Source organism: Nycticebus coucang, chromosome 4 (assembly GCF_027406575.1).
Source record: "Nycticebus coucang isolate mNycCou1 chromosome 4, mNycCou1.pri, whole genome shotgun sequence".
Taxonomy (NCBI): domain Eukaryota; kingdom Metazoa; phylum Chordata; class Mammalia; order Primates; family Lorisidae; genus Nycticebus; species Nycticebus coucang.
Genome location: NC_069783.1, coordinates 137,046,239 through 137,060,706, shown reverse-complemented (window position 1 = coordinate 137,060,706; position 14,468 = coordinate 137,046,239). Strand labels below are relative to the sequence as shown.

Here is a 14,468-nt window from a genome sequence, read left to right as displayed (position 1 = left end):
GATTCTTGTTATTAGACCTTTATCGGAGGTATAACCTGCAAATATTTTCTCCCATTCTGAGGGCTGTCTGCTTGCTTTACTTACTATGCTCTTGGCTGTGCAGAAACTTTTTAGTTTGATCAGGTCCCAGTAGTGTATTTTTGATACTGCTTCAATTGCCTGGGGAGTCCTCCTCATAAAATATTCACCCAGGCTGATTCCCTGCACTTTCTTCAAGTATTTTTATAGTTTCATGTCTTAAGTTTAAATCTTTTATCCAGTGAGAGTCTATCTTAGTTAATGGTGAAAGGTGTGGGTCCAGTTTCAATCTTCTATAGGTTGCCAGCCAGTTTACCCAGCACCATTTGTTAAATAGGGAATCTTTTCCCCACTGAATGTTTTTAATTGGCTTGTCAAAGATCAAATAATGGTAATTATTCATCTCTTGGTTCTCTATTCTGTTCCAGACATCTACTTCTCTGCTTTTGTGCCAGTACCATGCTGTTTTGATCACTATCGATTTATAGTACAGTCTCAGGTCTGGTAGTGTGATTCCTCCTGCTTTGTTTTCATTGCTGAGTAATGTTTTGGCTATTCGAGGTTTTTTCTGATTCCATATAAAATGAAGTATTATTTTTTCAAGATCTTTAAAATATGACAATGGAGCTTTAATAAGAATTGCATTAAAATTATATATTGCTTTGGGTAGTATGGACATTTTAATGATGTTGATTCTTCCCAGCCATGAGCATGGTATGTTTTTCCATCTGTTAACATCTTCAGCTATTTCTTTTCTTAAAGTTTCATAGTTCTCTTTGTAGAGATCTTTCACATCCTTTGTTAGGCATACTCCCAAATATTTCATCTCCTTTGCACTACTGTGAAAGGAATAAAGTTCATGACTGTTTTTTCAGCTTAGTTATTGTTGGCATATATAAAGGCTACAGATTTAAGGGTGTTGATTTTGTAGCCTGAGACATTGCCATATTCCTTGATCACTTCTAAAAGTTTTGTAGTAGAATCCCTAGTGTTTTCCAGATATATGATCATATCATCTGCGAAGAGTGAAAGTTTGATCTCTTCTGACCCTATGTGGATACTCTTGATCGCCTTTTGTTCTCTGATTGCAATGGCTAAAACATCCATTACAATGTTAAAGAGCAATGGAAACAATGGGCAACCTTGCTTGGTTCCTGATCTAAGTGGAAATGATTTCAATTTAACTCCATTCAATACGATATTGGCTGTGGGTTTGCTGTAGATGGCCTCTATTAGTTTAAGAAATGTCCCTTCTAAACCAATTTTTTTCAGTGTTCTGATCATGAAGGGATGCTGGATATTATCAAAAGCTTTTTCTGCATCAATTGAAAGAATCATATAGTCCTTATGTTTTAGTTTGTTTATGCGTTGAATTACATTTATAGATCTATGTATATTGAACCAGTCTTGAGAGCCTGGGATAAATCCCACTTGGTCGTGGTGTATAATTTTTTTGATGTGTTGTTAGATTCTGTTTGTTAGGATCTTATTGAGTATTTTAGCATCAATATTCATTAGTGATATTGGTCTATAATTTTCTTTTCTTCTTGGGTCTTTCCCTGGTTTGGGGATCAAGGTGATGTTTGCTTCATAGAATGTGTTGGGTAATATTTCTTCCTTTTCTATATTTTGGAAAAGGTTTAGTAGTATAGGTACTAGTTCTTCTTTAAATGTTTGGTAGAATTCTGACGTAAAGCCATCTGGTCCTGGGCTTTTCTTTTTAGGGAGATTTTGTATAGTTTATGCTATTTCAGAACTTGATATAGGCCTGTTCAACATTTCCACTTCGTTCTGGCTAAGTCTTGGTAGGTGGCATACTTCCAGGTATTGGTCGATTTCTTTCAGATTTTCATATTTGTGAGGGTAGAGTTTCTTGCAGTATTCGTTAAGGATGTTTTGAATTTCTGAGGGGTCTGTTGTTATTTCATCTTTACCATTTCTGATTGATGAAATTAGAGATTTTACTCTTTTTTTCCTGGTTAGGTTGGCCAAAGGTTTATCTATTTTATCGATCTTTTCAAAAAACCAACTTTTGTATTTATTGATCTGTTGTATAATTCTTTTGTTTTCAATTTCATTTAGTTCTGCTCTGATTTTGGTTATTTCTTTTCTTCTGCTGGGTTTGGGGCTGGAGTGTTCTTTTTTCTCCAGTTGCTTGAGATGTCCCATTAAGTTATTAACTTCCTCTCTTTCCGTTTTCTTGAGGAAGGCTTGCAGTTCTATATATTTCCCTCTTAGGACTGCCTTTGCAGTATCCCAGAGTTTCTGGTAATCGTGTCTTGATTGTTGTTTTGTTCCAAAAATTTGGTCATTTCCTTCTTAGTCTCGTCTATAACCCATCTATCCTTCAGCATAAGGTTGTTTAGCTTCCATGTTTTTGTATGGGTATGCAGGTTCCTGTTGTTATTGAGTTCAACTTTTATTCCATGATGGTCTGAGAAGATGCAAGGAATAATTTCTATTTTTTTTTAAATTTGCTGAGGTTAGATTTGTGGCCTAGGATGTGGTCAATTTTGGAGTATGTTCTGTGGGCTGAGAAGAATGTGTATTCAGTTTTGTTGGGATGAAATGTTCTGCAGATGTCTGTTAAGGCAAGATGTTGAATGGTTGAGTTTAAATCTAAAATTTCTTTGCTTAGCTTCTTTTTGGAGGATCTATCCAGCACTGCTAAAGGGGTGTTAAAAATCTCCAACTACTATGGAAGTGGAGGAAATTGAGTTGCTCATGTCTGTTAGAGTATCTCTTATAAATTTAGGTGCGTTCTGGTTGGGTGCATAAATATTAATAATAGAGATCTCATCATATTGAGTATTACCTTTAACAAATATGAAGTGTCCATCCTTATCCTTCCTTATTTTGGTTGGTTTAAAGCCTATTGCATCTGCGAACAGGATTGCAATGCCTGCTTTTTTCTGCTTTCCATTTGCCTGGAATATAGATGACCATCCCTTCACCTTGAGTCTGTATTTGTGTTTTAATGTAAGACGTGATTCTTGTATGCAGCAGATATCTGGCTTGAGTTTTTGTATCCAGTCAGCCAACCTGTGCCTCTTAGAGGACAGTTTAAACCATTCACATTAATTGAGAATATTGATAAGCCTTTCAAGAGTCCGGTGGACATTTTTAATCCTTTTGCAACTGTGGAAGTTGGAATTTGATCAAAATTTTCTGGGTGAGTTTACTTTTGTGGTGGAGGATTACGCTGGTCTTTATGGACGATAGGTCTGAGAATATCCTGGAGAGCTGGTTTAGTTATGGCAAATTTCTTCCAACATGTGAATGTCATTGAGGTATTTAATTTCTCTGTCATAAATGAAACTCAGTTTAGCTGGGTATAGGATCCTGGGTTGAAAGTTATTTTGTTTTAGGAGATTAAAAGTCGATGACCATCCTCTTCTAGCTCTTTCAGCAGAGAGATCTGCAGTTATTCTAATATTCTTCCCCTTGTAGGTAATGGTTTTCTTTCGTCTGGCAGCTTTCAGAATTTTCTCCTTCATATTAACTTTAGTGAAATTGATTATGATGTGTCTGGGGGATGTCTTATTCAGGTTGAGTCATGCTGGAGTTCTGAAACTGTCTGCTATCTGAAAGAAAGTCATTTTAAATTCACACTGAATTCACTTTGTGTGCTTGATGTAGGATATGTTTGTTTCTAAATATCCTACATGAGGCCTCCCATGCTCACACAAATTACACTTTTTCTCCTGTTAATCAGCCTTTGCTCAATATAACTTACAGGCCTTTTGTACTGACCCTCAGGGGGTAGGAGAAACTTTCATCCTTTCCCACAGAGGCAGACCCAGTGTCACACAGGCCTAGTGAGCACTCACACCCAGAACTTCTGATTTCACCAGGTGTCTACTTTCTGCTATGCTAACATGCCCTAAAATTCTAATGCTCCTTGGAGAGCTTTCTTACTGTTTCTTCATTTGAGACAGGGTCTTGCACTCTGGCCCAGGCTGGCATGCAGTGGCATGATCATAGCTCATTGTAAACTTGAATTTCTAGGCTCAAGCAATCCTCCCATCTCAGCCTCCCCAGTAGCTGGGACTAGGACACCACACCTAGCTAATGTTTTTAATTCTTTCTGTGTAGAGACCAGGTCTTGCTGTATTGCCCAGTCTGGACTCAAATTCTTGGCCTCAACAATCCTCCCTCTTGGCCTCCCATGTGCTAGGTGTAGGTGTGAGCCACAATACCAGGCTGGGAGGAGAGGTTCTCTTATTTTAGATGGAAGCGAGCAAGAGAGAAGTGAATTTGCACTTGTTTGCAAAGTCCATGGACACAGTCACCAGAAAGGGGAGATTCATTCAACAGTGTTGTTTCTCCTTCCTTTTTTTTTTTTTGAGCTGGAGACTGTATTCCTAGATAGAGTCCACAGGTGTCCTCATAGCTCACTGCAACCTAAAACTCCTCCTACCTCAGCACCCCCTCCGTCCCCAGTAGCTGTGACTGGAGCCATGTGCCACCATGCCCAGCTAATTTTTTCAATTTTAGTAGAGACAGGAATCTCATTTTTGCTCAGGGTGGTCTCAAACTCTTGAACTCAATCAACTGTCCCACCTTGACCTAGGAAAGTATGAGGGTTACAGGACTGAGCCTCATTCAACATTCTTGTCTCTGATATTTATTGAGCCCTATTGCAGGCCATGTCCTGGGGTCATAGGATTGAACAAACCAGACAGGTCCCTGTTCTTGGAATGTATGTTCTAGAAGGGACAATAGACACCAAACAACTAAATCGCTTTGAGTTATCCCGTTAGACTGTTAGAAGTGCTAACAAGAAATGCGTGAGTAGCCTGAGAATATCTTGGATGACCTGACTTAGGGAGTCCGGAGAGAGGGTTGGGGAAGTGTTCCTTAGGTAGCAGTTCTTACTGGGCTGTAGGGGTAGGAGGGAGCTGCAATGGGGGAGGGGAAATGGAAGGAAAAGTGTTAAGCAAAGAGACCATCATGTCACAGACTGAGACAGATCCTCACATCTATCATTGTCCTTTTCTATCTCCCTCTAACATCTTCAGAGATAAACCTACACCTAAAGCTTTTTCCCAGCTGGAAGGGTTGTGGAGATGCACTTGAGCACCAGGGCCTCCCCCTCATCCAGTTTGCACCCCCTCTTTCTATTCCGGGAGGAGAAGGTTAGTAACTTGACTGTCATTGCTGAGAGTTTGCTGACTCTTGGGGTAATTTTTGTCTCCCTCATTTGAGCATAAATGAACTTACATCATTTCTGAAAGGAGGAATGGATATGCCAGGGTGTGAAGTGGGGGAAATAGTGGACATAGTCAATCCTCTATGCAGAGGATCAGACGTCTGGATGCCCATTAACCTTTGTAGTACCCAGTCTGTGTTGCCACAGGTGAGTCTGGACGTCTGGAAGGGGAGGAAGTGGGAGGGCAAGGATGAGTGTGTCCTTAGCCCCAAACTGTGAGACCTCTGTGCAGAGAGAATAGAAGCCACGTCTGGGCTCCTGCTGAGTTGCTGAATGACAGGGGAAACCCTTCCAGATAAACATGTGTGTGTCTGTACTTAAGTGACGTCTTCTCAGTCAGTCTTTATTTTTATTGATGTAAAGAGACAGAGTGCTGCTGTGTTTCCCAGGCTGAATTTGAACTCCAAGACTCAAGCAACTATGCCGCCTCAGCCTCCTGAGTAGCTGGGAAGACAGGGGCACAGTTTTCTTTTATTGTTACACTAACTGTGTACAGTGGGGGCTGGAGAGGGCAGTGCCAATAGGAGGTGGGAGAGTCTGGGTCTTAGTAGTGGACAGGACTTGGCACCCTGACTTTGTAACCTCTGAGAACCTCACTTTCCTCGTCTATAACATCGGGACAGGACTAACAGCTGCTGTATTTCACAGGGCAGTGGCAGCTAGTAAGAACTCAGCCAACACTGGGGAGCAGCAGACGCAGGAGGACGCGCTTGGATCGGGGCCTCAGCACCTGCGGTTCGGGAGACACAGGTCACTAGCCAGGAGCCGAGTCACATTCCCTACAGGTGAGGCTGCGCAGGGGCTTAGGAAGGTTCCTGTAAGTTTCTGTTTGTGGAAGCTTCTACCATAGTCCACAGACCATGGAGATTAACAGCTTAGGATGCCTCTGGTTGACCATCAGTTGCTGTTGGTGCAGCTGCCTCTCCGGGAGGGGAGTGACCAGCCCAACATACAGGGTACGAATGCAGCCAGTTCTATCCTTGGGACAGTTTGAAGGTCAGATTCCATCTGTCCCCAGGAGAGGACCGGGCTCTTAATCCTGGTGCTGTCCTGGCCCCTTTCACACTTCTCCCACATCCCCACCTGGTCCTGGATTTTCCCTTCCCCGCGGGTGTGGGACGGAGGGACAAGTGCGTGCTATGAAGCCCGTCCTGGGGCCTGGGACACAGGCAGCCCTGCACACGCTTTCAGCTTCTCTCCTAACTACTGGGCTGTGAGCTGGGCAGCAAGCAGACACAGAGGTGAGTACAACAAAGGCCCCGCTGTCAGGAAATTCAGACTGTACGAAAGAGAGGAAATGAAGGACTGGACGTTGGCCTGCTCCAGAGCCAGGCCAGGCCAGAGTCTGAGCTCACACATCCGTGTTCCCCAATACTGGGGATCCTCAGGGCCAACTCAGCCACATCTTGTGGACATGTAGCATTTGAAATTCTGTGAGTTCCGTTGTACTTTTATTCCATCAGCTGATAAAAAGTCACACTTGTTGTCAATTGTAAGAAAAGATAAGGAAGTTGTCAAATCATAATTAGATGAACTTGTATCTCACTTGTTGTAGTGATCTTTGTCTCAGACTGTTCTGTATGCAGAGATTTGTGATCTGGTTGGTGGTGACTGTAAAAGTTCTACTCAGGACATAACAATGCTCCCTTCTCCCCATTTCCTGTGATGCCTCTCACAAGGGCCATGGAGACACGGAACATGGGTGTTCTGCGCTGAAAGCAGAAACACGGGTGTCTGTCGCCAGGACACTCATCAGCAGGACTGTCCACAGCAAACTTGCACAACTTACAGGAGAATTACTTTGACTAATGTCTTTTTATTTGTTCATCTCCAAGACAAAGGAGACCCTTATAACTTTCTTCCCAAGAAAGACAAAGGGAAATTTTAAGGGTATTTCTACTTGGCTTGTGAACTCCTGTTCCACTTACAAGGGCCAGAAACTCTCTCTTCTTGCTAGAAATTTCTTAAGTCTCTCCTCCTTGTTTGGATGTGTGATGGGCACAAGATCGTTCTGTCACCCACCTGTTCCCCAAGCTGAGGAGAGACTGCAGCTGATCCCTCTGCCCAATGCTGTTCTGTTTTTGTATTAAACCTTTCATTCTCAGCCTGGCGTATGACTGCCCAGACTAAAGAAAGACCGCATTTCCTAGATTCCCATGCTCATTTTCCTGATCCCTCTTACAATGCTCAGAATGATGGAAAAACACACTGGACTGGGGATAATATGACATATGAAATTTTATTCAAGCCTTGCCCTTTAACCAGGACACTGCAAAGGGCAAACTGTGTCACAGCAGCAGTGCCCTGTGTTTGATCTTCAGCCTGTGCTGTCACAGGATGTCACGTGGAACTCCTGGAGAGCGTCATCCATCAGGACTGTTCTTTCCTTCAAGGGGAGGAGGAGGGAGGTGCCGAGCTAGATTTTGGAACAGGATACTCGTCTTCTGTTACTGATGACACAGTGGCTAGGAGCATCCTCTCCAATGGTGAAAGGTGGACCTGATAAGACAGACACATTTATGCATGCCTGACATGGAAAATCACATAGCTATTATTGACACAACAAAATATCGTAAGTGCATTGGTACGGAGAGAAGAATTTTCAACCACTGCCATATTTTCTTGGTTTCATTAATTTATAACCAACATCCTATGCTTTTCCTCGTGAGCATGAGAGGTAATCAATGACATTTAAAATAGTTTATTTTTTTAAAAAAATGGAGATTTCTGTTTGCAACCTTGTCAGTTCAGTTAATCCTTTGGGGAGTTGGATAAACAAATATTTGCAAGAACAGCATCTGTTTGAAGGTCACAGAATCCTAAGAATGAGGGCTTGGAGATCAGGGTGGTAGAGAAGCAAGGATCCTAGGAAGGCACCTGACCCTACTCTGTCCCTCAAGGCACTTGGCATTTCCAGAAGTACCAGCAAGATGCTGAGCACAGCCTGTGACAGACTCCCAGGTCTGGGCAATATATGTTCAAATTCAAGAGCTGCCAGAGAGAAGGGGACCTGGCAAGTGGCCAGGCTTTAGGATCGAAGGCCAAGGCCTCTCCCGGGAATGGGCTGAGGCAGCGGGAGCTGATCTACTTCTCATCCTCTGGTGGAGTGAGGTGCTGTGTGGACGCTGTGCCTCCCGTCCACAGCACGCCACGTTTTCAGGAGACAACGTCACCTGGAACCTCATGCTGTCTCTGTAGTTCTCATTAACCAGGTTTTCTGTTGACTCAAAAATGACAAGGCCCCTGCCCGAAGGAATCCAAGGGGAAGCAGAGGCAAGATTCTACTGAAAAATAAAAAAATTAACAACAAAAGGATCCCTGGAGGACATCCTGGGTAGTTATTAGACACTGACTTTCAATAAGAGTGATTAACATGGTCAGATTACAAGCTAAATGGCATTAAATGGACATATAGAACTGAAAATATAACAGTGAAATTAAGGCTTAATAGACAAGTTTAACATGACACTATGTACAACTGAAGAGAAAATTAATGAACTGGAAGATGGATCAGAGACGAGATTTAGGCTAAAGCAGAAAGGAACAAAAGCACCGAAAACACAGGAAAAAACTCAGAGAGATGTGGAAAGTAGCATGAGGACAGGGAAGAGGTAACGTTTCATGAGATATTAGCTCAACATGCTCCCAAATGATGAAAGACACTAATCTACAGTCTCAAGAATCACTGTGAACCCCAAGTAAGAGAAACAGAAACAACTACACATTACAGTAAATCTGCAAAAAGGAGAAAATAATTTAATTCTACATATATTTCAAAAACCCACGTTATGTTGAGATAAAGGAATATTTCTTCTTAAAATAATTTTTATCTCATTCATTTGATAGGAAACTGAAGTCTGAGAGGAGGAAGGGTTAATAACTGTCATCAGCATTTCCAAGAAATTACAATGCCTTTCACAGAGATCACAAGTTTTACTTCTTGAGTTAATTAGCAATTTTCTTAGGATGGGAAACATTTTCACTTCATCAATAATGATTTGGTCTTTTATTAAAAGGAAGACATTGGAAAGGAAACCAGGATGATGATGACAGAACTCTCACACACAATTTCCCATTTCTCACTTGTTTCCCTTTATTTCCCTGAGCCCGCCCTCCAACACCAAGATCAATCACTTACACAGGATCCCAACACGTCCCCCAGTTTTTTCATATTCTGTAAGAAAGAGGCAAAAGCAGTTACATGACAATTCATTATTAGCACCTTTTGTTCAAGTTCAAATCTATTTGTAAATGTCTGAAGAATACTATCAGGCATTTTGAAGAAGACATCTCCAAAATTGCTTTAAGGTCTGTCTGACTATGGAAGCTTGTGCTTGTTGGGAAGTGAACAGGGCAGTCCTGTAGAGGAGAAGGCAGTCAGGGGTTACGTGAGATGAGCAATAGGAAAAAGTCCAGATATGAACTCAAGTGAGAAACCAGTAGGGGCCCAGGGACGTAGAGCTGCATCCCTGCCCTTGTGTGTAGACTGTACAGTGAAGGCTGCAGGAGCCGGGCCAGGCACAGGGGCTGTGTGCCTGGTGGCTCTCCCTGAGGAGAGGCCAAGCCGCCCGGGACACCCCAAGGCTCTTCAGGAACAGGCAAGGCAGTGAGCAATGGACCACGAGGCCTCATCTAGAGATCAAAGTCTGTATTAAGGGTAATTACTGTACAGAAATACAGACCTAAGACCTAAGAGGCGAGCTAGGCTCCCTTTCTTCCCTTTCCTGGCCTGAAGGGGGCAGTGTTCTGGTGAGTCTCCCCCGTGGGAGGGACTTTGCACAGCATCCCTACTCACACCAGGCACATGATTCTTACTCTACCTAACATAGAGTTTCAGTTTGTACCTTGGAGAAAATCCTCTTAATTGTTCTTTATGTTCCTGAAAATATTACTTAAAAAAACATCAAATACATTCTCCCTAAATCATCTACTTATAGTGAACAGTAATAATCCATAATTTAGATTGAAAGACGAGAGAGAGAGATAGGAAATACAATTACGTGGAAGTTGAGACAATCAAAGAGTCCATAATCGGATTTTGGCACCTGTGAAAGAGAAACAGTTAATGGAGACACTTCAGTGATAGTAATAAATTAAAACATTACACTCTGAGTTCCTTGAATGGTAGGTCTCTGTGTGTCCTGGCACATAATATGATTGTCTATCTCTACAGATATTCAAGCAAAACCTGGTTACAAAATGAGTGAACTTGCACGCCATCCTCAGTCACTGATCCTGTCTAATGCCAGGACGTGTGATCTCCAATAGTCCTCAGTGATAATCACTCTGCCCGCTGTGCCATCTGAGCCTCAGTCCTGTGCCACCTGCCACTCGGGTTCTGGCTGTTTGCAAGTCTAGGTCCCCCAACACGACAGCTCCCTGAGAGCCATCTTGGCCATCTGAGGCCCTGGTTCTCACTGTTGCCTGCCCCCAGAATAAGGACCTGAGTTGTTTAGAGAAATACTGATGCCTAGATCACACTCCAGACCCGTGAAATCCAATTTTGGGGGGTGGAACGCACATAGCTAAATTTTTAAGTTTACCCCATGATTTCAAAGGGCAGCCGACTGGGAGCAGTGCTGCTGTGCCCTGAGGCCAGGACAGTGCCCTCTGTCACCTGTCTTGACGGAAATCTCTTATTTTTCTAAAAAGCAGGATCTCTTCAATAGGGTGAAAAAGCGTCTTTCAGAGCCAAAGCAACTCTAGTTATGAAGTTTGTGGCTTTAGTTCTCATCATGCTTTTTGTTCTTTCCCTGAGAATTTCCTATAACTGGAGCTCACAGTGTGTGGACCCAAGCTAATCTGAAGAAAGAGACATCAGAGGTTACTCACTGGTGTGCACTGGGCTGTGATGAGAAGGACAGCGAGCAGAAGCACCACCTTCATCTTTCCCCGCTCAACCTATAAGCAGAACAAGGTATTGTTTGCAAACTTAGCTCATGTGAAGCTGTTTCCTGTCCTGCAGCCTGGCACTGGCTCAGGGGAGCTGTGAAGGCTCAGGGCTGAAGGTGGGGCTGTTGGAAGCAAAGGATGTGTAGACTGGAGACTTGGAGACTCTGGGGGCAGATTTCACAGCTGGGACACAGATGATGATTCACATGCCTTAAGGCTAGTGTGTGGTCCTAACTAGGATTTGATTCATTCAAGTACATTGTGAAGCATTTAATGCTTACTAGGAAGCCTTCCCGTTGAGTTTAAGAGAACATGGTTCATCTTGCTCAACTTCCTCTTGAACACCAATGATTATGAGATTTTGTATTTTGAGGCAACTTTCTAAATCTCTTGGGCTACCCTGGTGACTTCTCATTCTATTGTATTTCTCCTCTTTGTATTTTTGCTCAGCTGATCTTTAAGCCTGCTGATTCTTTCCTCTTCTTGAACAAGTCTGCTGTTGATCACCTCAAATGCATTTTTCACTTTAGCAGATGTATTTCTCAGTTTTATGATTTGTTTGATTTTTTGTTATTATTTCAATCTCTTTGTTGTCTTACTCTGATAAATTTCTGAATTGTTTTCTTTAACTTAGGTTTCACTGAGGTTCCTTAAAACTATCATATTGGGGTGAGCACAGTGGCTCACACCTGTGGTCCTGGCACTCTGGGAAGTTGGAGGGAAGAAGCCTTGTAATCAGGAGTTGGAGACCAGTCTGGACAACAGTAAGACCCATCTCTACTAAAAACAGAAAACTCAGCGGGGCATTGTGGTCAGCACCTGTAGTCCCAGCTATTCAGGAGGCTAAGGAAGGAGGTTTGCTTGAGCCACTGAATTTGAGGTTGCTGTGAGCTATGCTGACTCCATAGCACTCTCGCTTGGGCCACACAGTGAGACTATGTCTTAAAGCAAAAGGAAGAAAGAAAAGTACAATGGGAAAAGAGGGAGTTCTACTGACCTTCAAGGGCGTGCACAGGGAACAAGCATTTCCCTTGTGAGGCAACACCTCATTGTCTGGTTGGCTAAGAACCCTGATCCCTATTTGATTTTAATGGGTTTTTGTGTTTGTTCCAGGAACATGAATAATCCTTTCAGGAGGCTCCAGGCTTTTCTAGCAAATAGTGACAACTGCATCATCTAGAAATTACCATATTGTATGAGGAGCTTGGCTAGGAAATACAACTAAAACTTCAACTAAAAAGAGAATTTCAGCTAAAAAAGACTTAAAATAAATCCATGCAATTGTACGAATCATGCATTTACACAAGAGGTTTTGTCCCCATCCCATTTGGTGGGGAGACAAGTTAGGTGGTGGCATGAGGGGGGAGCCTCAGACTGAGCGTCAGTCCCCGTGTCACTGCCAGCCCAGCCTGTGTTGCCGCCACCTGCTGAAGGGCCACTCAGCTCCCCAGTATATTAATTATGCAGCTGAAATTGCTGAAGTCTTCCCTTCTTGAAAAAATATAGTCTCATAACTAGGTAATTGTAAACTCTTTGTGAACATTAATTTTATATTATCTTATATTATTTCTTTTGAGTCAAAGTTGTAATCTGTCACCCAGGCTAGTGTGCAGTGGCATCAGCCTAGCTCAAGAAATGTCAACCTGCTGATCTGAAGTGATCCTCCTGCCTCAGGGTCCTGAATGGTGAGACTGCAGGCACCCGCCACAATGCCCGGCTAATTTTTTCTATGTTTTGTAGAGACAGGGTCTCACTCTTCCTCATGCTGGTCTTGAACTCATGGTGATGAATGATCCTCCTGCCTTGGCATTTCAGAGCTATGATTACAAATGCGGGCCACAGGCTCCCAGCAGAAACTCTTTCTGAACTGGGTCACTCCCAGAGTTTGACATTCATAAGAGATGCCAATGGGGTTGCTGGGAACAGAGACCCACATGATGAAAACAGCCATGAATCAAACTCCACCCTCGGCCAGGTGTGGAGAGACAGACCGCAGCGGGAGGGAGAGCACTGGGAGCAGAGTCAGGGGCCTGAGAGGCAGGCCTGGCTCCACAGGGGGTAGCTGTGTGGCCTTCCGGGACTCCAGCCTCTCTGACCTCAGTTTGTCCATCTATGAACTGGGCTTGCTATCTGTCCCATGGCGACCAGGGCTCTGCAAACCTGCTCCAGAGAGGCTGGGGGAGCCCAGAGAGAAAGGCAGAGCCTAACACACCCCGTTCCTCAGGAAGAAGTAATGAAAAAGCACTTACAGACGGAAGCGATGTCTCAGTGGCTGAAGGACGTTGGTGCCTGCTACCTGCCTTGCTGGCCTTTATATAGCAAGCTTTTAGGGTAAAATGCATGCAGTTGGTCACATCTTGGGATTTCAAACAGACTTGTGAGCACTTGGGGAGGTTAGATAAGCATCTTTATCAGGGGTTATCTCTGCTACGACCATTTTCTAGCGAGCTGAGGACAGGACACTTTGGTATGTGAGAGTCAAACGCTGATCATCACGGGGGTTTCACTCCAACATACATCACTCTTGTCACGCAACAGGCTGTTTTCCTGCACTATCGCTGGTTCTTGTTACCCTTAGGGGTTCTAGAAGACCATGTATGTTTTATGAAAGTGAGTTGAGAATTGCAAAATCCTACACAAATAGCAAGCCGATTTAGTAATACTGTAATAGCTGCTTCCAAATCTGGGCTAGAGGCCTATTTACTTCAGTAAATACTGGGATACCTGGTTTCAAAGTAGAGAAATAGGAATTGAAAGATTATTTATTTCCTCCTATTATAAAAAGCCATGGATGTTCTAACAGAACTGTCATGGAACACAAGAAGGTGATGAGTTTCACATGATTTTCAGGGAATAGAAGACAGTCACAGAGGGAAGAAAACAAGGGAGGGACCCCTGAGAGGGGCCTCGCCCCCAGAGCCTGCCTGTCCCCGTCTTCTCTCCTTCCTTTGGCAAACGTTTCTTGTGAGGCTAGCAGATGTCATGCACTGGGGACACAGACGTGGATGGTAGCTGTTTTGTGCATTGAGGATGGGAAAGTCTAACAGAGGAGACGGGGGATTCATGAATAATTAAAACCCAGTGGGACAGTGCGAGGATAGCCTGTCCATGGGGTGCAGAAGAGGAACCCCTAGCTCAGAGGCTTCCTGGGGGAGAAGACGAATTCACGGGACCCTAAGTGCTGAGCATTATTCTCCTAGGAAGGACAGAGAAGGCACTTGAGGCAGAGGGGACGGTGTGAGCAAAAACACCAAGTGAGAAATGATCTGGGGCTCCGGGGGATGAGGACAGTGCAGTTCGACTGAAGAATGCCGGGCAGGAAGCGGCAGGAGAGTCTGTACGTCTA

At 43.6% G+C, this 14,468-nt stretch overlaps 1 long non-coding RNA gene across 1 annotated transcript in view; it reads left to right on the top strand.

Annotated features, from left to right (window-relative positions):
* LOC128584951 (uncharacterized) overlaps positions 1 to 11,116 on the top strand; it is a 34,093-nt gene extending 22,977 nt beyond the window's left edge. The window contains exons 4-5 of the long non-coding RNA XR_008379771.1: positions 5,879 to 6,015; positions 10,989 to 11,116. This is a non-coding gene — a long non-coding RNA (uncharacterized LOC128584951). The remainder of the gene's footprint in view (positions 1 to 5,878; positions 6,016 to 10,988) is intronic.
* The last annotated feature ends 3,352 nt before the right edge of the window (positions 11,117 to 14,468 follow it).